Below are 22,345 nucleotides of genomic sequence, written 5' to 3'. Positions count from 1 at the left end.
AATGATCACATTGGAACCATAACTATAATAATAAAATAAACACATCTACATTCAGTTATCAATTCCGGTAATCACACAAATCTGGTCACAAAATTCTGCCCATTACAAATTACCACAGTCTTAACAAAATCACCGGATATGAATATATACATATATATATATATAACTACTATATAATAAAAAGCACTTTCGGTCAACATTTCTGGCAACATACATAACACCACCATTATGCACAACCGTAACAGCTCCAATAATAATGTTACTCAATGATTGACTATGCGATAGAGGTTGAAATGATGACGCAAACGACTGGTCGGAATAATGTCGGAGTATAAAATCGTAGCTTTCGAGAAAAAAATTGAATTAGATGTATGTAATGTTTATATATTGAGTGAGGTGGTGATGGGATGGGATGAGATTGACTTATATTGGTCGGGGAGAGGGGGATGAAGAGGGACCAGGAGGTGGGGAATGATGTCAAAGAGAGATATTAGATTAGGAAAGAGTTGGGAAAGGAGAGAGAAAGTAATGTAGGGTAGAGATTAAAAGAAGAATATAAAAATATTATAAAATGGCGGGATGAGATTAGATCTCATATCTCACTCTAGTTGGGGTTCTCATTTGAGAAACTCCCTATATATACATATATATTATAACGACTCGTATATTTTGTACTATTTAAAATTGTAATTGTTGAATAATTATTTATATAAAATATGTATATCGGTTCTGACAACTGTGTGTTGTTTATTATTATTTATATGTGATTGTTGGTTTATAAGGATTATTGGTATAATTGATTATTGAGCCGTATTGTTTTATTTCACTTTTAAAAGTGGTTTTATTGCGGATTTATTTTTATAAATATTTGGATTGCCTCTAATTTTTTTTATAATTTTATAACCTTAATAAATATTTTTGGGATTTTATAAAATTTAGAAATCAATATTTCATTAATTATTTATCTTTAAATGATTTTCTGATTTCATTTAATTTTAAATTCAGGATTTAATTCCAGGATTCTTCAAAAATTACGAGACTCACATTTTATAAAGTTTATATTTTGAGAATTTTAAAATTATTTTGGAAATTTTTATGATTAAATTCACTCGCACGTTTATTTGTTAAATCGTTAAATGCGGGTATTAGCTGCGTTTCAAAAATGTTTAAAAATCATGAAAATTTTATTTTATTAACTTTTGAATATTTCGAGAATTTTGGTATAAAATTTGTAATTTTTCGATGCATTCTGATGCGCAGTTGGTTCGTTATTTTATAATAAAACAAACCAGAATTTAAGCAAAAGCGAGATAGATACACGTGTATACATCCTGTTTATTGAGTTGGTGTGTGTCCCTGTGTTTTTATTCGTGGTTTCATCTGCTCTCTCTGCCCTGTTCTCTCTCGATCGCTTCTCTCTCGATCGCTTCTCTCTCTCTCTCTAATCTCTCCCTCTTGTTCCTTCTCCGCCCATGTTCTTCCGTTTTCACCTTTTCCGGTGAGTTTATTGGATTCATCTCCGTGCATACTTATATATATACAAATTTGTATGCATATGTTTGAGTTGTGTATGGTGGCTGCTTGGTTCCCTATTTGTTGCTCCATTTGGTTTGATGGTTCTGGTGGCCCGTGTAATACACGTGTGTGTGTATTTATGCGCAGTCTGTGTATTGCAATTTGATCTATTATTTTATTAATTTTAATTCCTTTTGATGCAGGAATTGTTTGAATAATATTCGTGATATTAATAATTCTGTGCGGGAATTGTATTTAATTGGTAGAATTTATTCGGACACACCCGAATATTTTCGGGCACCAAAAAATTTTGTCGCCGTCGACGATGAGCCTCGGCGAGTCGACAGTGGACGGTGATGATTTTTATCTGAGTCCTAAAATTATAAAACCAATAAATTAGTTCGTAAAAGTTAGTTTTTGAAACGTAAATAAGTATTTATTTTAAAAGTCGTATCGAGATTCGAAACTGTGAAATTGTGATTGTTGGGAATTGAGGTCGATTATGTTTCGACGGGTAGGCTTATAAATAAAGGAGTCGATGTCCAAATTTACTGATAATTATTTTAAATATGTGAAGCATACTGTAATATATTAAATATTTTGTTATCATAAATATCGTTACGTGTTTAAATGTATATACATTATACGAATCGGGTTATCGGATTGGATTGTTTAGGTTCGAGGATATCAAGCATGTCGGTATAACTAATCAGGTTATTCTGTTAATGTAGATCCCAGTCAAAGTTTGCGAGGACCAAAGTCAGTCAACCGCAACTACCCTAGGAATCCCGAAAAATCATCACAAGGCAAGTACCCCTGACCATACTTTTATGGTTCAGTATATATGAGTAGACTGTTATTTTATTATCGAACAGGAACAAAAACGTTTTAAGTTACGTATCCCCTGTAGTTATGATTATTTGTTTTAAATCTGTTTTGGGGAAAAGTAACTTCGAAAAGGTACCTATCTAGAATGAAAATGATTTGTGAACCAAATTTTACGTGTGATGTTAAATGAATAGTTTTAAACTGAGATAGGTACAAGATGTTTAAAAAGTGGATAAAACAATCAGATATTGGATACATAGGGGCCAAAGTGGCCTATTGAGGTTGCGTAAAAGGCTAACTCGGTTGCGCGCACTACCTAACCGATTAGTCCAGCAGGTTAGAGACCTAGCTAGTCTCTGAGTTCCGGAATAGGTTTATGGGATGGCTGTTGGAGCCATCTGGTGTTGAAAGCCTGATCAGCTACTTTCACATATCCATTACGTATCTGATTTGTTTTTGTGATTCCTGTAACGAAGCAAGTAATTTAAACAGTTAAGTTATAAATGTCAATAGCATGCTAAAATTGGACTATGGTGTTTACACAGAACATAACTACGTTGTTTTATTAAGAGCATGCTAGTCAGTGATATCCAGTTTCTTTTACTTTTGTTGTGACAGAGATTCGAAATGAATTACAGGTTATTGATTTCATATTATTTTATAGTTTGGTTCCTATAACTGTTTACATTACTGTTTTGCTCTGATATTCATATGGTGTTTACACAGAACATAACTACGTTGTTTTATTAAGAGCATGCTAGTCAGTGATATCCAGTTTCTTTTACTTTTGTTGTGACAGAGATTCGAAATGAATTACAGGTTATTGATTTCATATTATTTTATAGTTTGGTTCCTATAACTGTTTACATTACTGTTTTGCTCTGATATTCATATGTTGGTACTACTGAGCGATTATATGATCACCCTTGCAACCTGTTATATATATATATATATATATATATATATATATATATATATATATCTCGCAGATGCCTAGAATATCTATCAGACCTGGTCAGAATAGAGTTTCAGCCCCTTCCGATCCCGGCTCCTCTAAGGTAGTTTGTATCAGACCAAATGCGGTCTGAAGAGTTGCTGAATAAGTTAGTGTGTCAGACTTTTTAATAAATGGTTTGTAATAGTGAGTAGCTTAAATCATACTTGAACCCAGATCGGATCTTGGTTTTGGGGTTGTGTTAGTATAATAATAATCTTGTAGTTTATGTTTGTGGTTTGTTATGTTTAGTGACGTCAACTCCTGACCCTAGGGTTGAGGCCGTCGCAGTTGGTATCAGAGCTACAGGTTCAAGTCCCTGATTTAGGTTAGGAATTGAGTCAAAAAGGTATAAAAACTGTGTCCTTAAGTGTGAGTTAGCAATTCATTTAGAGGAGCGAACCTAAGAGTCAGTCGAGAGTTCCGAAGGCATTACCCTGACATCTATTGATGTTTTGATAGAACTACCTTAACCTTATTGTGTATTTCCATTATATTTATATTGTTGACAGTGGCCCATAGTGATATCCAGTTCTCCATCCCGGGAGAACAGATCTGATTCAGACAGTTCAGACTCAGAGAGGACACTAGATGTTGTAGCTGAAGAGACTCATTTGCCTCCCCCACCAGTGCCTCAGTTTGTTTCGAGAGATATACATGGACCTAGTGCCCATCCTCGTTGGGTACAGAGGTTAGTATCAGCTACTAGAGATTTTCCACCGGGTTACGGACCCAGCTTTTCTTTCTTTAGAACTTCAATCCCTCCCTCTGCTCCTACATGTATTTCATCCCCAATTTCGTATCATGTTCATGAGGCGATGAACAAATTCTTGATTAGAGAGTAGAGCCCATAGTTGGCAGCACATCTTGATCGAGTGCCAGTCAGACCCTCACTCGATATCCAGGCTAGAGTGAGGACTTTGACTCAGACTGCTGTTGAGCGAGCTAGATCTATTAACCCTTTCATTAGCTCTGAGTTTAGGGCTATCAGTACCAGGACTTGGTTAACTGGTTGGTGTTCGATTTGGGTATGATTGGTGGCAGTGGCAGTGATAGTTGTTAGAGCGGAGTTACAGCAGTGATAGACAGAGCTCAGATTTGGTTCTTCAGGAGTCCTGTAGTTATTTTATATATACATTATGTTGTTGTAGTATGTAGTAGATGGAGGCTGTTATGTCAGCCTATTTTGTTGTGTATTCGGATGGTTTAGTAGTTGGATATCAGTTGTTCTAGTTGGATTTCTGTTTGGTTGTTATTTAGTAGCTGCTTTATATGTTGTTCAGTTTTATATGCTTGTGCATTATTAATACTATTGTACTATTATTGTTGCTTCTGTTGCTAGTATTTCTAGAATTTAGCCATTCACTTTGGATGGATCCAATTAACTGAGGATGAGGATATTTTTTTTAGTGGCAACACTCTCCTGATACATATGTATAAACTGTTTGGAGCATTCCAATTTCTTATATATGACTGCTATATTTCAGGAGAATGCCACCTAAGAAGAATCCTCAACCCAACAACGGATCTGCTTGGGATCCCTCAATGAGTGAATTGATAGATCTTTTGCGTCAGCAGTCTACTCAGCTGGCCCAACAGCAACAATAATTCCAGCAGCAGCAACAGTTTCAGCAACAACAACAACAGCAACAACAGCTCATACAACAACATCAACAACAAATCCAACATCAACAACTGCAAATCCAACAGCAACATCAGTTGAGGGGAACAACCCAAACTGTTAGTTTTAAATCTTTCCATGATGTGAAACCCCCAGAGTTCAAAGGTGGAGTAGATCCTGTTGCTGCTAGGATCTGGCTGAAGGAAATGGAGAAGGTTTTTGCTCTCACCAAGGTGAGTGAGGATTTAAAGACAGATTATGCTAGTTACTTTCTGAAGAATGAGTCGAACTATTAGTGGGAGCCTAGAGAGCTCTGGAAGGAGAAGGTCCTATTCCCTGGACCCGATTCACAGCACTGTTCTTGGAAAAATATTTTCCGGATTGTCTCCAGAGTCAGATGAAGATGGAATTTCTAGAGTTGAAGCAAGGAGACGGAAGTGTCACGGAGTATGAAGCCAAGTTCACAGAATTGGCTTGTATAGCACCAGAGTATGTAAGTTCAGAGGCTCAGAGAGTGAAGCTGTTTCAATAAGGATTGAAGCCAGAGATTATGAGTGGAGTTGTAGCTCTACAACTCAAGACATATACTTCGGTAGTTCAGGCTGCCTTAGTAATAGAAAGTGACCAAAGATTAGCTGCTAAGGAAAGAGGTAAGAAGAATAAAAAGTTTGAAGGTAGGCCTGCAAAGTCAAAACAAGAAGGAGTAAGCCAGAAGTTTCAACTACGGTTTGGAAGGAATTGAGACAGGAAATTCAGGAGGTAGAATTTCCCACCAGCTAGGCCCAGTACTACCTCAGTTAGTTCTGCTCCAACGAAATCCAGCAAGACGGTGATCGATTGTAAGATATCTAGAAAGAAGCACATTGGTCAGTGCAGAGAGAACGTCAACTGTTTCAAGTATGGCCAGAAGGGTCATTATTCTACTGAGTGCAAATCTGAGAACCAAGGAGTAAACTGTTTCAACTGCGGTAAAGTGGGGCGCATTGCTAGGAACTGCAAATCAGCTACCCAAGGCAGTATAGAAGGAAGTGCATCTCAAAGACCAGCAACAAGTATAGCTAGAGCCAGAACTTTCAAAATGACTAAGAAATCCACGGCTCAGGATTCTGATGTAGTTGCAGGTACACTGTCTCTTAATTCCGTGCTTGTTAACATTTTATTTGATTCGGGAGCGGCTAAATCTTACATATCCCTGAACTGTATGAGTAAAATGCAATTAATATTGGAAGACTTAGATGAACCTTTGACCAAAGAAGTGGCCAATCAAGATAAGGTACCTGTAAGCCAATTCTACCCTAAGTGTTCCATAGAAATTTCAGGTCATTCTTTTCTCGCTGACCTAATACCTTTTGAGTTACGAGAATTCGATGTTATTCTAGGCATGGATTGGTTGTCCCTATATAAGGCAAGTATTTACTGCAAGAAGAAGAGAATTGTTATGTATACGATAGATAATGTAAGGATATGCTACCAAGGACAGAAGCAGGATAAGAAGTTTCCCTCAGTATTGCAAGTAAAGAAATTGTTAAGGCAAGGGTGCGAAGCATATTTGGCTCATGTGGTGGACACCAAGAAAGAGACGCCTACTCTGGATGAAATTCCAATAGTTAGAGAATATCTTGACGTCTTTCCGGAAGAATTGCCAGGATTACCACCTGATCGAGAAATAGAGTTTTCCATTAATTTGATACCAGGGGCAGAGCCAGTTTCCAAAGCTCCCTATCGAATGGCTCCAGTGGAAATGAAAGAATTGGCTAAGCAACTGCAAGAGCTGCTAGATAAAGGAGTATCCGGCCAAGTGTTTCTCCGCGGGGTGCTCTAGTGTTATTTGTAAAGAAGAAGGATGGAAGTATGAGGCTATGCATTGACAATAGGCAGCTGAATAAGTTGACAATCAAGAATAAGTATCCCTTGCCGAGGATTGGCGATTTATTTGACCAGCTTAAAGGAGCATGCTGTTTTTCAAAGATTGACTTGAGATCTGGCTACCACCAACTGAAGATCAAACCTGAAGATATACCTAAAACTGCATTCAGAACAAGGTATAGCCATTATGAATTCTTAGTGATGTTGTTCGAATTGACCAATGCACCAACGACTTTTATAGATTTAATGAACCAGGTGTATAAAGACTACTTGGATAAGTTTGTTATTGTATTTATTGATGACATCCTCATCTATTCAAAGACTCAATAAGATCACGCAACACACCTAAGGATTTCCCTCCAAAGGTTAAGAGAAAAACAACTATACGTGAAGTTTTCCAAGTGCGAGTTTTGGATGACAGAAGTACAGTTCCTTGGACATGTGGTGAGCAAGGAAGGTATCAAGGTAGACCCTGTGAAGATTGAAGCCGTATCCAAGTGGGAGCAACCAAAGACCCCGACATAAGTGATAAGTTTTCTGGGGCTAGCAGGATATTATCGAAGATTTGTAAAGGATTTTTCTAAGATCGCAGCTCCGTTAACTAGGCTAACCAGGAAGAATGAGAAATCTCTTTGGACAGAGAAGTGTGAAGAAAGCTTCCAGAAACTGAAGAAGAGGTTAGTAACGGCTCCAGTATTAGCATTACCAGATGGGATGAGAAACTTTGTGATATATAGCGATGGTTCTTTAAAGGATTTAGGCTGTGTATTGATGCAGCACGATAAAGTTATCACCTATGCCTCTAGAAAATTAAAACCTCATGAACAAAAGTATCCAGTCCATGATCTCAAGATGGAAGCTATAGTTTTTGCAATGAAATTGTGGAGACATTATCTGTATAGAGAAAAGTGTGATATTTACACGGATCATAAGAGCTTAAAGTATATATTCACTCAAAAGTACTTGAACATGAGACAAAAAAGATGGTTGGAGTTAATCAAAGACTACGACTGCACCATCAACTATCACCTAGTTATGGCCAATGTGGTGGCAGATGCCTTGAGTAGAAAAGAGAGGCTGAATATGGTTCAGATTGTAAAAGAGTTAGAACAAGACTTGGAAATGATGGAAATTGAAGTTCGAGTACCAAGAAAAGATAAGGAGCAACTGAATGAGATTATGTTTCAACCAGCTTTGATGGATAAGATTAAAAGGTGTTAATAGGGAATTATGGAACAAGAATTGGATGATCTGACAGGAGAAGAACTTTGTACCCAAAGGGATAACCAAGGTATGTTTAGATTTTCTTCTAGAATTTGGATTCCTAATGGGATGAAACTAAAGAATGAAGATTTACGCGAAGCGCACAACTCTCGGTTTTCTATTCACCCTGGGAGCACTAAGATGTATCAAGATTTGAAGAAGAACTTCTAGTGGCCAGGAATGAAGAAGGAAATTGCAAATTGGGCTAGCAAGTGTCACGTGTGCCAGACTGTAAAAGCAGAACACCAAAGGCCAAACAGATTGTTACAACCCCTAGAGATTCCCCAATGGAAATGGGAAGAGATTGCAATGGGTTTCGTCATTGGATTGCCAAGAACGAAAGCCAATCATGATGTTATTTGGGTAATCATCGAAAGATTAACAAAGTCAGCTCATTTCCTCCCAATAAATGAAAGATATCCTTTGGAAAAGCTAGTTAAGTTGTATTTGGATGAAATAGTGACCAAGCACGAAGTTCCTGTGTTCATTGTATCAAATCGAGATCCGAGATTCAATTCAATGTTTTGGACTAAGTTTCAAGAATGTCTAGGAACCAAGCTAAATATGAGTACCGTATATCATCCTCAAACAGATGATCAAAGTGAGAGAACCATCCAGAAAATAGAGGTTATGTTAAGAGTTTGTGCTTTGGATTTTAAGGGAAACCGGGATGAACACTTACCTTTAATTAAATTCTCATATAACAATAGTTATCATGCCAACATTGGAATGTCGCCTTATGAAGCCCTGTATGGACGCAAATGTAGATCACCATTATATTGGGATGGAGTGGGAGAAAAGAAAGTGGTAGGACCTGAGTTAGTTCAACAGACCAAAGATGTAGTGGTATTGATTCGGAAAAGGTTAGAAGCAGCCCAAGATAGACAGAGAAAGAATGCTGATTTACATCGAAAGAATATGAATTTCGAAGTTAGATCATTGGTATTATTGAAAGTATCACCTTGGAAAGGATTAGTTCGATTTGGTCAGAAAGGTAAGCTCAATCCAAGGTACATAGGACCATTTGAAGTTTTGAAGAAAATAGGAAAGGTCGCTTACGAGATAGCGTTACCGCCGCAGTTTCAGCATATTTATAATATGTTCCACGTATCCATGTTGAAGCCATATATTCCTGATTCGAATCAAGTTATAGTGTACGAACCGATCGAGCTTCAACGAAATTTGTTCTATGTGGAATAACCAATCAAGATTCTAGATCGTAAAGAGCGAGTCCTTAGAAATAAGTCAATCCCCATAATAAAAGTGCTTTGGAGAAATCCTCGAGTAGAAGAGTCTACTTGGGAGTTAGAGTCAGACCTGCTTGATAAATATCCTCATCTGTTTAGTTAAGTCAAATATTGGGGACAAAATTTTTTTAAGGGGGAAGGATATAACGACTCGTATATTTTGTACTATTTAAAAGTGTAATTGTTGAATAATTAATTATATAAAATATGTATATCGGTTCTAACAACTGTGTGTTGTTTATTATTATTTATATGTGATTGTTGGTTTACAGGGATTATTGGTATAAGTGATTATTGAGTCGTATTGTTTTGTTTTCACTTTTAAAAGTGGTTTTATTGGGGATTTATTTTTATAAATATTTAGATTACATTTAAAATTGTTTTTCTGATTTTATAATCTCAATAAATATTTTTGGAATTTTATAAAATTTAGAAATCAATATTTCATTAATTATTTATCTTTAATTGATTTTCTGATTTCATTTAATTTTAAATTTAGTATTTAATTCCAGGATGCTTAAAAAATTACGAGACTCATATTTTATGAATTTTATAATATTTTGAGAATTTTAAAATTATTTCAGAATTTTTTTGATTAAATTCACTCGCACGTTTATTCGATAAATCATTAAATGCGGGTATTAGTTGCGTTTTAAAAATGGTTTAAAAATTGTGAAAATTTTATTTTATTAACTTTTGAATATTTTTAGAATTTTGGTATAAAATTTGTAATTTTTCGATGCATTCTGATGCACAACTGGTTCATTATTTTACAAGAAAACGAACTAGAATTTAAGCAAAAGCAAGATAGATAAACATGTATACATCCTATTTATTGAGTTGGTGCGTGTCCCTGTGGTTTGATTCTTGGCAGTAGCAGAATGAATTAAAAAAATAATAAACAAACCCCCTTCACCCATGTTCTTGGCTCTCGATTTCATCTGCTCTCTTCTCTCTCGATCGCTTCTCTCTCTCTCTATCTCACATCTCTCTCTAATCTCTCCCTCTTCCCACCTGTTTCTTGTACGCCACTATTCCTCCATTTTCCACCGTTTTCTGGTGAGTTTTCGGCCGGTTATTCACGCGAGTTTCTTGGCTTCATCTCCGTGCATACCTTATATATATATATACGAATTCGTATGCATTTGTTTGAGTTGTGTATGGTGGCTGCTTGGTTCCCTGTTTGTTGCTCCTTTTGGTTTAATGGTTCTGGTGGCACGTGTAATACACGCGTGTGTGTGTATTTGTACGCAGTCTGGGTATTGCAATTTGATTTATTATTTTATTAATTTTAATTCCTTTTTTTATGCAGGAATTGTTCGAATAATATTCGTGATATTAATAATTCCGTGCAGGAATTTTATTTAATCAGTAGAATTTATTCGGACACCCGAATATTTTTGGACACTAATATATATTTCCGCAGTCAACAATGAGCCTCGGCGAGTCGATGGTGGATGGTGATGGATTTTATCTGAGTCCTAAAATTATAAAACCAATAAATTAGTTCGTAAAAGTTAGTTTTCGAAATGTAAATAAGTATATATTTTAAAAGTCGTATCGAGATTCAGAACTGTGAAATTGTGATTTTTGGGAATTAGCGTCTATTATGTTTCGACGGGTAGGCTTATAAATAGAGGAGTCGTTGTCCAAATTTTCTGAAAATTATTTTAAATATGTGAAGTGTACTATAATATTTTAAATGTTTTATTATCGTAAATATCGTTACGTGAATAAATGTATATACATTATACGAGTCGGGTTATCGGATTGAGTTATTTATGTTCGAGGATATCAAGCATGTCGGTATAACTAATTAGGTTATTCTGTTAATGTAGATCCCGGTCAAAGTTTGCGAGGACCAAAGTCAGTCAACTTCAACTACCCTAGGAATCCCGAAAATTTGTCGCAAGGCAAGTACCCTTGACCATACTTTTACGGTTCAGTATATATGAATAGACTGTTGTTTTATTATCGAACAGGAACATAAACGTGTTAAGTTACGTATCCCCTATAGTTATGATTATTTGTTTTAAATCTGTTTTGGGGAAAAGTAACTTCAAAAAGGTACCCATCTTGAATGAAAATGATTTGTGAACCAATTTTTACGTGTGATGTTAAATGAATGGTTTTAAACTGAGATAGGTATAAGTGATTTGAAAACTGGATAAAACGATCAGATTTTGGATACATAGGGGCCAGAGTGGCCTATTGAGGTTGCGTAACAGGCTAACTCGGTTGCGCGCACTACCTAACCGATTAGTCCAGCAGGTCAGAGACCTAGCTAGTCTCTGAGTTTCGGAACAGGTTTATGGGATGGAAGTTGGAGCCGTCTGGTGTTGATAGCCTGATCGGATGTCTTCATATATCCACTACATATCTGATTTGGCTTTGTGATTCCCGTAACGAAGCAAGTAATTTAAACAATTGAGTTATAAATATGAATAGCATGCTAAAATTGGACTCTGGTGTTTACACAGCACACAACTACGTTGTTTTATTAAGAGCATGCTAGTCAGTGATATCCAGTTTCTTTTACTTTTGTGGTGACGGAGAATCAAAATGAATTACAGTTTATTGATTTCATATTGTGTTATAGTTCTGTTCCTATAACTGTTTATAATACTGTTTTACTCTGATATTCATATGTTGGTACTGCTGAGTAATTATATGCTCACCCTTGCAACCTGCTATATATATATATATATATATATATATATATATATATATATATCTCACAAATGCCTAGACGATCTATCAGACCTGGTCAGAATAGAGTTTCAGCCCCTTCTGATCCCGGCTCCTCTGAGGTAGTTTGTTTCAGACCATATGCGGTCTGAAGAGTTGCTGAATAAGTTAGTGTATCAAACTTTTTAATAAATTGTTTGTAATAGTGAGTAGCTTAAATCATACTTGAACCCGGATCGGATGTTGGTTTTGGGGTTGTGTTAGTATAATAATAATCTTGTAGTTTATGTTTGTGGTTTGTTATGTTTAGTGACGTCAACTTCTGACCCCGGGGTTGAGGCCGTCACACACATACACACATATATATATATATATATATATATGTGTGTGTGTGTGTGTGTATGTATATATGCTAGCGTTCAAGAGATAACTCACTAAAAATGGGAAGGAAAGAACCCCTTTTAAAAATTAATTTTAAAACTGAAAAAAGTGTAAATGTTTTTTATTTTAACTGTCTTCCATAAAGTGATATACAAACAATAATTTTTTTAAAAGTTTTGAAAAGAAATCATGAAAAAAGTTTGGAATCTACTTTTGAATCTCATGCATTTTAAAAATCTATTTTGAATCTCATAATTGTTGATTCAAATCTTGATGTTAAAAATTTGTAATGACTTTTATAATATTAATGAATATTTTAGAATGTTATAAAGTTCAAATAAGCTAAAAAAATATTACAAAACTCATTTTTAATCTAAGGTTCTCTTGTTCTCTTTTGAAAAAAGTTCTCTCTAGAACCTTACTATATATATTTAGGGATATGGTCAAATAGAAACCCCCTTTAAATAAAAACTAAAAACCCCATTATCCACCTACCTCACTTCCACTTTTACTGTACCCTCAACCCCCGACTCCTCCCCAAAATTCAAAACCTCACCCTTGAACCTATCCACCAGCTATCACCGCTATCACCCTCACTACCGCCATCACCCCCTTCCTCCACCACCACCCTGTCGGTTCCTCTATATTTTCCTATCTTCCTTCGTGAATCTTCATCTTCATCTTCTCATACCTTTTTTATGACATCTCTCTCTTTTCCACCTCTCTCTCTTCCCCACCTCTCTTATATGTAGTAATTAATGTATTAATAGTTATCGTTAGTGAATTCTGTTTGAAATTATAGTTGTCGCATGATGATTGTGGTGAATTGATTGGATGTGATGGTGATGGTGACTACAAGATATGCGTTAGTGATACAATGGTTGTGTACAATATGTAATAAGTCAGTATCAATTTTTAATGATTTTTACAATATAAATCGATTTTCATAGCACATATTAGTGATTTGTGTAAGACAAATTAGTGATTTCAGTATTAACCTGGTACTTCATTAATTTGTGTAATATAAAATAGTGATTTCAGTTTAATTTCAGAAGAGTAGGTGAATGTCGCGTTTAAATCGTCGATTTATGTTAAAATTTTAGTGATTTTTAGTATAATAATGATGAATCGGTGATTGAAAAATGGAGGAGTTGGAGATTTATTTTGTGTGTATATATTATATGTATTATGTCGATATTATTCATAAAAAGGGGAGGTTACTGTGTCAGTGCTAATATAATAGAAGATAATTGATTAAATTTTGTTGGGTTGGGCTTGTTTCCATTCTATTTTTTTATATGATCAGGAGACTTTATATATATATATATATGAAGTTATTATGCCTATAGTAGTGTGAAAATACTGAAACTGTACTTTCAAAATTTGAAAAAAATAATCTTTTTTATGTTGAATCAAATAATCACCGCGGATTCTGCTTAAATGCCTCATTTACAGAGGTATTGTTAACTTTGATTATGTTGTGCTTAAAGAGGTTCTTACTCACTCTATCTCCCTCTTTCATCCCTCTATGTGTGTGTGTGTATATTTCTATTAAGTGGCATTTATGACACTTTATTTCGCTCCGTAAAGATTTGAATTAGTGTTTTGTACTCAAGTTATTAGTGTTTTTAACGTGTTTTTGTAGTGTTTCTGCATTGCAGGCATTTTTGAGGTAATCAGGTCAATTAGTATGGTTTTAGTGCTAATTTGGTGTTAGGATGGTGTCTAGAATAAAGGCTCGTGAAAAGACTAGCTCAAATCAATAAGGAAAAAAGAAATCAGAATTTTATCGAGAAGGACGGCGCGCCCGCGCTAAAGCAGCGCGCGGCCGCGCCCAAGAAGTAGAAACTCAGTGCGCCCGCGCTGAAGCAGCGCGCGGCCGTGCCAGGTCGGGATGACAGAATTCTGTTTTTATTGGGATTTTGAGAGTTTGAAGCCCTGATTAATTCTACAACATATATATACATAAATAAAGGTCGTTTTATGGAAGAGACGTACCAGAGCTAAGGAGAAGGCGTAAGAAGACCGTAGTGCATAATTCAACCAAGGCGAAGAAGATCTAGTTTATTCTTATGATTCTTTGTTTTAAGTTATAACTTTGTTTTAGTTGTTTTATTACCTTTAAGATCAAGTCGAGCACGATTCAGATTATACAGATTTCAGTTCAGTTTGGGGGTTCTCCGACAGAAGACCCCAACATGCACATCAGAGATTTCATCGGGATCTGCGACACTTTCAAGTTCAATGGAGTTTCTAACGATGCTATTAAGTTGAGGCTTTTCCCATTCTCTCTGCGGGATAAAGCTAAGTAGCTACATTCTTTACCACCAGGGTCTATCACCAAATGGAAGGATCTTCCTCAGAAGTTCTCAACCAAATTCTTTCGTATGGCAAAGACTGCTGCAATCGGAAACGCACTTACTCAATTTGCTCAGCAATATGGAGAATCTTTATGCAAGGCTTGGGATCGATATAAGGAGATACTTAGGAAGTATCCTCATCATGGGATGCCTGACTGGATGATTATTAGTTGTTTCTATAATGGTTTGGGTGCTACTTCTAGACCCATGCTTGATGTAGCATCAGGAGGAGCCTTGTGGGCTAAAAGCTACGATGAAGCTGATGAATTGATTGAACTGATGGCTGCTAATGAATACAAGAATCCTACTCAGCGACTATCTCAGGGTAAGGTAGCAGGAATTCTGGAGTTGGATGCAGCTACTGCTATAGCTGCTCAACTTAAGGCTTTGACGATGAAGGTGGATTCTCTATCTAATTATGGAGTTAATCAGATCACTAGTGTCTGTGAGCTTTGTGCTGGTGCCCATGAGACTGATTAGTGTGCCATTTCTAGTGAATCAGCTCAGTTCGTGAGCAACTTTTAGAGGTCACAGCAACCTGCGCCAGCCACCTATCATCCTAACAACCGCAATCATCCTAATTTTAGCTGGAGCGATACTCAGAATGCGGTTCAGCAGCCTTATCAGCAATACCCAGCAAAACAGTACAACCCCCTGGTTTTCAGCAACCGCAATATGCACCAAGGCAACAACTCCAGCTGTAACAGTCGAATGAGAAATTTGAATTGGAGGAGTTGAGGCTCATGTGGAAGAGCCAAGCGGTTTCTATTAAGACCTTGGAAAATAAAATTGGGTAAATTGCCAATGCCTTGTTAAATCATCAACCTGGTACACTTCCTAATGACACTGAAGTACCGGGAAAGAGGGAAGCAAAGGAGCAGGTAAAGGCAATTACATTGAGGTCTGGGAAGGTTACAAACCCTGAACATTCTCATGGTTCGGATGAAGAAGCTGTGTCTAAAGAAGAAGTGCAGAAGGAAGTTGAAGTAGAACCAAGGAAGACTACTATTGAACACACTCCTCCTGAAGGTAATACAGGGGAAAAACATATCTATCCTCCACCTCCATTCCCTAAGAAGTTGTAGAAGAAAAAGCTGGATAAGCAGTTTGAGAAGTTTCCGGAGGTGTTCAAGAAACTTCACATCAACATACCTTTCGCTGAAGCTCTTGAACAAATGCCTAGTTATGTGAAGTTTATGAAGGGTATTCTCTCTCGGAAGGTGAAGCTTGATGACTTTGTTAGGAATAAATGTATTAGTTTGATGATAAGTTAAACAAAACACTTAAGTAGAAATCTAGTGTTTGTAGCCTCAACGGATAAGACCACTTTGGCTATTCATTGATGGAGTAGCTTTACTTAGAAATAATTTTAGTATTGTAGCACATTTCAGTCTCTGTATTTAAGTTATAATTCTTAGAAGTTGTGGGAAATTATAAGTCATGTTGACTACTAGTGGATATGCAAATAGGAGGGCTAATTGTAAATATTTCATGCCTTGTAATTTTGTATAAATGAAGTAGTATCAACTGATAGATTAAAGGCCTTCAAGGATGAGAAACAAAGCTTCAACGGATGTCTCTAAAGCATCAACGGATAACATCCATCAACGGATGAGTGCATCAACGGATAAAGCTTCAACTATTAAAGCATCAACGGATGTCACTAAAGCATCAACGGATAAAGCCAGCAACGGATGCTCAGTTCCATAGCAGTTGATAGTGACAATTCATAAGCTGACAGAGGCACATGAGTTGACAGAGACAATTGGAATATGGTAGCCTCTTGGAGGAATCAAGAAAAAGCAGCATTTCCATTCTGGTGCAAATAAGGAAGTATTCAAAGATTCACAGATTATCTTAGATTGCATTGGATAGAGAAATGAAGAAGAAACATGTGAAGAACTATTTTATGATGGTATTTTATCTTTGTCTTCATTTGTAAACTTGGTGATATATAAACCAAGTTGTAGCTAGTAATTAGATGTGAATTTTCCAGAGCTGTTTAAAAAAACATAGAGAGAAAAACATCTAGTTTGTACTAGGAAGCAGCTGTGAACAATTCTTTGTATCACAGATTTTATGAAATACATATCTCTGGTGGAACAACAAATCCACCAGAAAAGTTTTTAAAGCCTTTGTGTTCTTTACATTTGTGTCTTGAATATACATCTGTCTGCACCTGTTCAAAGCAATTCACACACATCTGTTCATCATACACTTAGTTTTTGAAACTGCTCAAAACTTGAAAAAGTTTTGAGATTTACATTCAACCCCCCTTTTGTAAATCTCATTGTTAGTTCCTTAGGAATAACAATTGGTATCAGAGCAAGCTCCTGACATAGAAAGTGTTTAAAGATCTATTCTACTAACACCATGAGTAAGAAGGATATTGGAATGAAGATTCCAATCCCGGAAAGAGATAATTATCATCACTGGAAAGTGAAGATGCATCTACATCTCCTCTCTCAAGATGAAAGCTATATAAACTGCATTGAGAATGGTCCTCACATCCCTCACAAAGTGGCCACAGCTGCCACTGCCATAGTTGCTGTTGGACAGTCTATTCCCAAGCCAAAAGCAGAATGACTGATGAAGATATTGAAGAGGTTCACAAGGACAAGAAGGCCATGAACATTATTTTTAATGGCCTAGACAAAGATATGTTTGATAATGTCATTAACAGCCAAACTGCTAAGGAAATTTGGGATACTGTACAACTTATCTGTGAAGGTACTGAACAAGTTAGAGAAAACAAAATGCAGCTTCTCATTCAACAATATGAATATTTTCATTCTGAAGAAGGAGAATCATTGAATGATACCTTCAATAGATTTCAGAAACTATTAAATGGATTGAAGCTGTATGGCAGAGTGTACCAAGTCAAGGATTCCAACTTAAAATTTCTGAGGTCTCTACCAAAGGAATGGAAGCCTATGATTGTTTCACTAAGGAATTCTCAATATTATAAGGACTTCACACTTGAAAGATTATATGGAATTTTGAAGACCTATGAACTTAAGATGGAGCAAGATGAGCTGTTGGAGAAGGGAAAGAGAAAAGGTGGATCAGTAGCACTTGTAGCTGAAAATGAGAGAACTGAAGCCAGGAATGAAGAAAAGACAATGCCAAGTCTCAAAATTGGCACAAGCAAATCAGAATCAAGCAAGGGAAATGAGCAAGCAGCTGAGGTTGAAGACAATTCCAGTCAAGATGACTCTGGTGATGTTGATGAACATCTGGCTTTTCTGTCCAGAAGGTTTGCAAAGATGAAATTCAATAAAAACACTAGAGCCACTAAGCCAAACAAGAACATGGTGGATAAGTCTAAGTTCAAGTGTTATAACTGTGGCACAAGTGGACACTTTGCAAGTGAGTGCAGAAAGCCAACTTCTGAAAAGAAGAAATTTGAGCAAGTGGATTATAAAAAGAAATATTTCAAATTTCTCAAACAAAAGGAAAGGGCTTTTCTGACTCAGGAAAATGACTGGGCAGCTGATGGAGCCAATGAAGATGATGATATGGAATATGTCAACTTAGCCCTGATGGCTAATTCTGATGAAAATGAAACTAGTTCATCAAGCAACCAGGTAATCACTACTGACCTCTCTCAGCTTTCTAAAAATGAATGCAATGAAGCTATAAATGATATGTCCAATGAATTATATCATTTACGCGTTTCCCTTAAATCACTGGCTAAAGAGAACATGAGAATTAAAAAGAATAATATGTTTTTAAGTGATAGGAATGCTGTGTTAGAGGGTAAGGTAATTGAGCTTGAAAAGATTAAAATCAAATGCTTATCTGTTGAGAGTGAACTAGAAGAGTCTGTTAAGAAAGTAGAAATTCTTTCTAAACAACTAGAACGTGAGCAAGAGGTAATCAAGGCCTGGAAAACATCTAGGGATGTTAGTGCTCAAATTGTCAAGGTTCAAGGAATTGAATCACTCTGTGAGAATGCCTGAAAGAAAAACAAAAAGGAAATGGAATTAATTGATGGACTGTCAACGGATGTGGAATCAACGGATGATGAGAGTCATCCGTTGAAGGAAGAAAAGGAGCATCCTTTGAAGGTTGATCAGTTGAAACAGGCAAATGACTCTAAAAAGGATAATTTGAAAAATCTCAGTAAGAAGTTTGGTTCAACTTCCAAGAACTTTGTCAAAGAAGAAGCTAGCACATCCAAAGATGCCAGTAAGGTGAATATAGGACACATGACTTTAGATCAGTTGAAAAATAGGCTTAAGTTGGTTGAGGATAAAAAGGAAACTAAAAGAAAATCTAATAGAAATGGGAAGGTAGGGATTAACAAACATAACCACTACACACCTGATAAGTATGCTCCTAGAAAAAGTTGTGTGCATTGTAGTAGTGTTAATCATCTATCTACTAACTGCAAATCTGTTAAAAATGCTCCCATGCCTTTAACTCCTTCCATGCCTAACATGTCTATGTCACCACTGCATGCTATGTCTGTTATGTCTCAACAGAATCCATATGCACATTTTGCAAACATGCCATATGTTAATAATCCTTATTTTGCTGCATTTAGTATGCCTCAAATGCCATACAACATGCCCATGTGGAATAATATGTTTGTACAATCTATGCCTTATCAAATTCAACCAAATATGCTAAATGATTCCGTGACTAACCCTACACTTCAACCAACTACATCTGAGACCAAGGTTGACTCAAAGTTACCTAAGTCAAAAGATGCAGGAAGTGTGAAGTCTAGGAAAAAGACTAACAAGGCTGGACCCAAGGAAACTTGGGTACCAAAATCAACTTGATTTGATTTTGTTGTGTGCAGGGAAGAAGAAGGAATCTATGGTACTTGGACAGTGGTTATTCAAGGCACATGACAGGAGATTTCACCCTGCTCACAGAGTTCAAGGAGAGAGCTGGCCCTAGCATAACCTTTGGAGATGACAACAAAGGGTTCACTATGGGATATGGCTTGATTTCAAAGGAAAATGTCATCATTGATGAAGTTGCATTAGTTGATGGTCTCAAACACAATCTATTGAGCATCAGTCAACTATGTGATAGAGGGAATACTGTTTCCTTCAATTCTGAAGCCTGTGTTGTTACCAGTAAGAAGGACAACAAAGTGGTTCTAACTGGAGTTAGAAAAGGGAATGTGTACTTGGATGACTTCAACTCTACATATGCAAAATCAATTACTTGTCTTTTCAGCAAAGCAAGTCCAGATGAAAGTTGGCTATGGCACAAGAAGCTATCCCATTTGAATTTTAAGAAAATGAATGATCTAGTCAAAAAGGACTTAGTTAGAGGAATGCCTCTAGTGGAATTCTCAAGGGATGGACTGTGTAATGCTTGTCAGAAAGGAAAGCAAAAGAGAGCATCATTCAGTAAGAAGCTTGAATCAGCAATTGATGAACCATTACAACTGCTACACATGGATCTTTTTGGACCATTCAATGTATTGTCAATTTCAAGGAAAAGATATTGCCTAGTGATTGTAGATGATTTCTCAAAGTTTTCATGGACCTATTTTCTTGGATCAAAGGATGAAGCTAGTGAAATCATTATCAATCATATCAAGCAAGTCAACAACCATCCAGATTTCAAAGTAAGGAATATCGGGAGTGACAATGGAACTGAGTTCAGGAATTCTACCATGAGGTTGTTCTGTGAAGAAAATGGGATCATGCATAAGTTCTTAGCTCCAAAGACTCCACAACAAAATGGTGTGGTGGAAAGGAATAATAGATCACTAACTGAAGCTGCAAGAACAATGCTTGAAGAGTCAAAACTCCCAACATATTTTTGGGCTGAGGCCGTTAACTGTGCATGTTACACTCAAAATATTTCTCTAATCAATCAGGCAAAAGGCATGACTCCCTATCAATTGTTCAAGAGAAGAAAACCAACCTTAAACTTCCTTCATGTCTTTGGTTGCAAATGCTACATTCTAAGGAACCAACCTGATCACAAAGGCAAGTTTGATGCAAAGGCTGATTAAGGGATATTTGTTGGTTATTCTGCTGGAAAATCATATAAGGTCTACAATCTAAGAACCAACATTGTTATGGAATCTGTGCATGTTATGTTTGATGATAAAAAGATTGATGGACTAACAGATGAGGGACATCATGAAGGACTCAAATTTGACAACATTGAGATATATTGTGATGATAGTGAAGATGAGAATGATGGAGAAGACACTTCAAAAAGGATTCAAAATTTACCTTTGGATAATGCACAAAATGATGCATCAGTTGAAAGTCATAACTCAGCATCCGTTGACAGAAGTAATGCAGCATCCGTTGAAAGACAAAGTGCATCATCCGTTGAAGTACATAATGGAGCATCCGTTGATCATAGTTCATCAACGGATAATCAATTTACATCATCAGATGATAGAACTCCCAATTCCTTGCAAAGGACCAATAACTCAAGGGGATTTTCAACCAATCAACACTCTATCTCACATCATGACAACACTGAGGCCACCTCATCTAGAGCTAATCTACCACCTCAAAGGAAATGGACCAAGAATCATCCCTTTGAACTAATCATTGGTGATGCAACATCTAAGGTGCAAACTAGAAGGGCTACTCAAGATGAATGTCTATACAACAGTTTTCTATCACAGGAGGAACCTAAGAGAGTGGAAGAAGCTCTATTGGATCCAGATTGGATTTTAGCAATGCAAGAGGAGCTAAACCAATTTGAGAGGAACAAAGTATGAAAGCTGGTACACAAGCTAAAGAACAAGAGTTCTATTGACACATAATGGGTATTCAGAAACAAGATGGATGAAAATGGCATTGTCATAAGGAATAAAGCTAGATTGGTTGCCAAGGGCTACTCTCAACAAGAGGGAATAGATTTTGATGAGACATTTGCTCCTGTTGCAAGACTTGAAGCCATCAAAATTTTTCTAGCCTATGCAGCCTCTGCCAATTTCAAAGTCTATCAAATGGATGTCAAGAGTGCAATTCTGAATGGAGAATTGGAGGAAGAAGTTTATGTGAGCCAACCTTCAGGGTTTGAAGATCCAAATTTTCCAGACCATGTGTATTATCTGTTGAAAGCACTCTATGGACTAAAGCAAGCACCTAGAGCCTGGTATGAGACTTTGTCAAAATTTCTCCTAGATAATTACTTCACAAGAGGTACTGTTGACAAAACTCTTTTCTTTAGAAATGTTAATGGCTCTACCATACTTGTTCAAATTTATGTAGATGATATTATATTTGGTTCTACAGATGATAAACTTTGTAAAAAGTTTGCTAAGCTAATGCAAAGTAAATATGAAATGAGCATGATGGGAGAGCTAACTTATTTTCTTGGTTTACAAGTTAAACAAGTTAGTGGTGGAATTTTCATTAGTCAAACTAAATATATTTATGATCTTTTAAAGAAGTTTGACTTAATGGAATGTTCATCTGCAAAAACTCCCATGGCCACTGCCACTAAGCTTGAATTAAACAAGGCTGAAAAGTCTGTGGACATTACAAGCTATAGAGGCATGGTTGGTTCACTTCTATATTTAACTTCCAGTAGACCTGATATAATGTTTTTTACATGTCTTTGTGCTAGATTTGAAGCTGAT

Source organism: Apium graveolens, chromosome 11 (genome assembly GCF_009905375.1).
Source record: "Apium graveolens cultivar Ventura chromosome 11, ASM990537v1, whole genome shotgun sequence".
Taxonomy (NCBI): domain Eukaryota; kingdom Viridiplantae; phylum Streptophyta; class Magnoliopsida; order Apiales; family Apiaceae; genus Apium; species Apium graveolens.
This window is presented reverse-complemented; position numbering follows the sequence as displayed.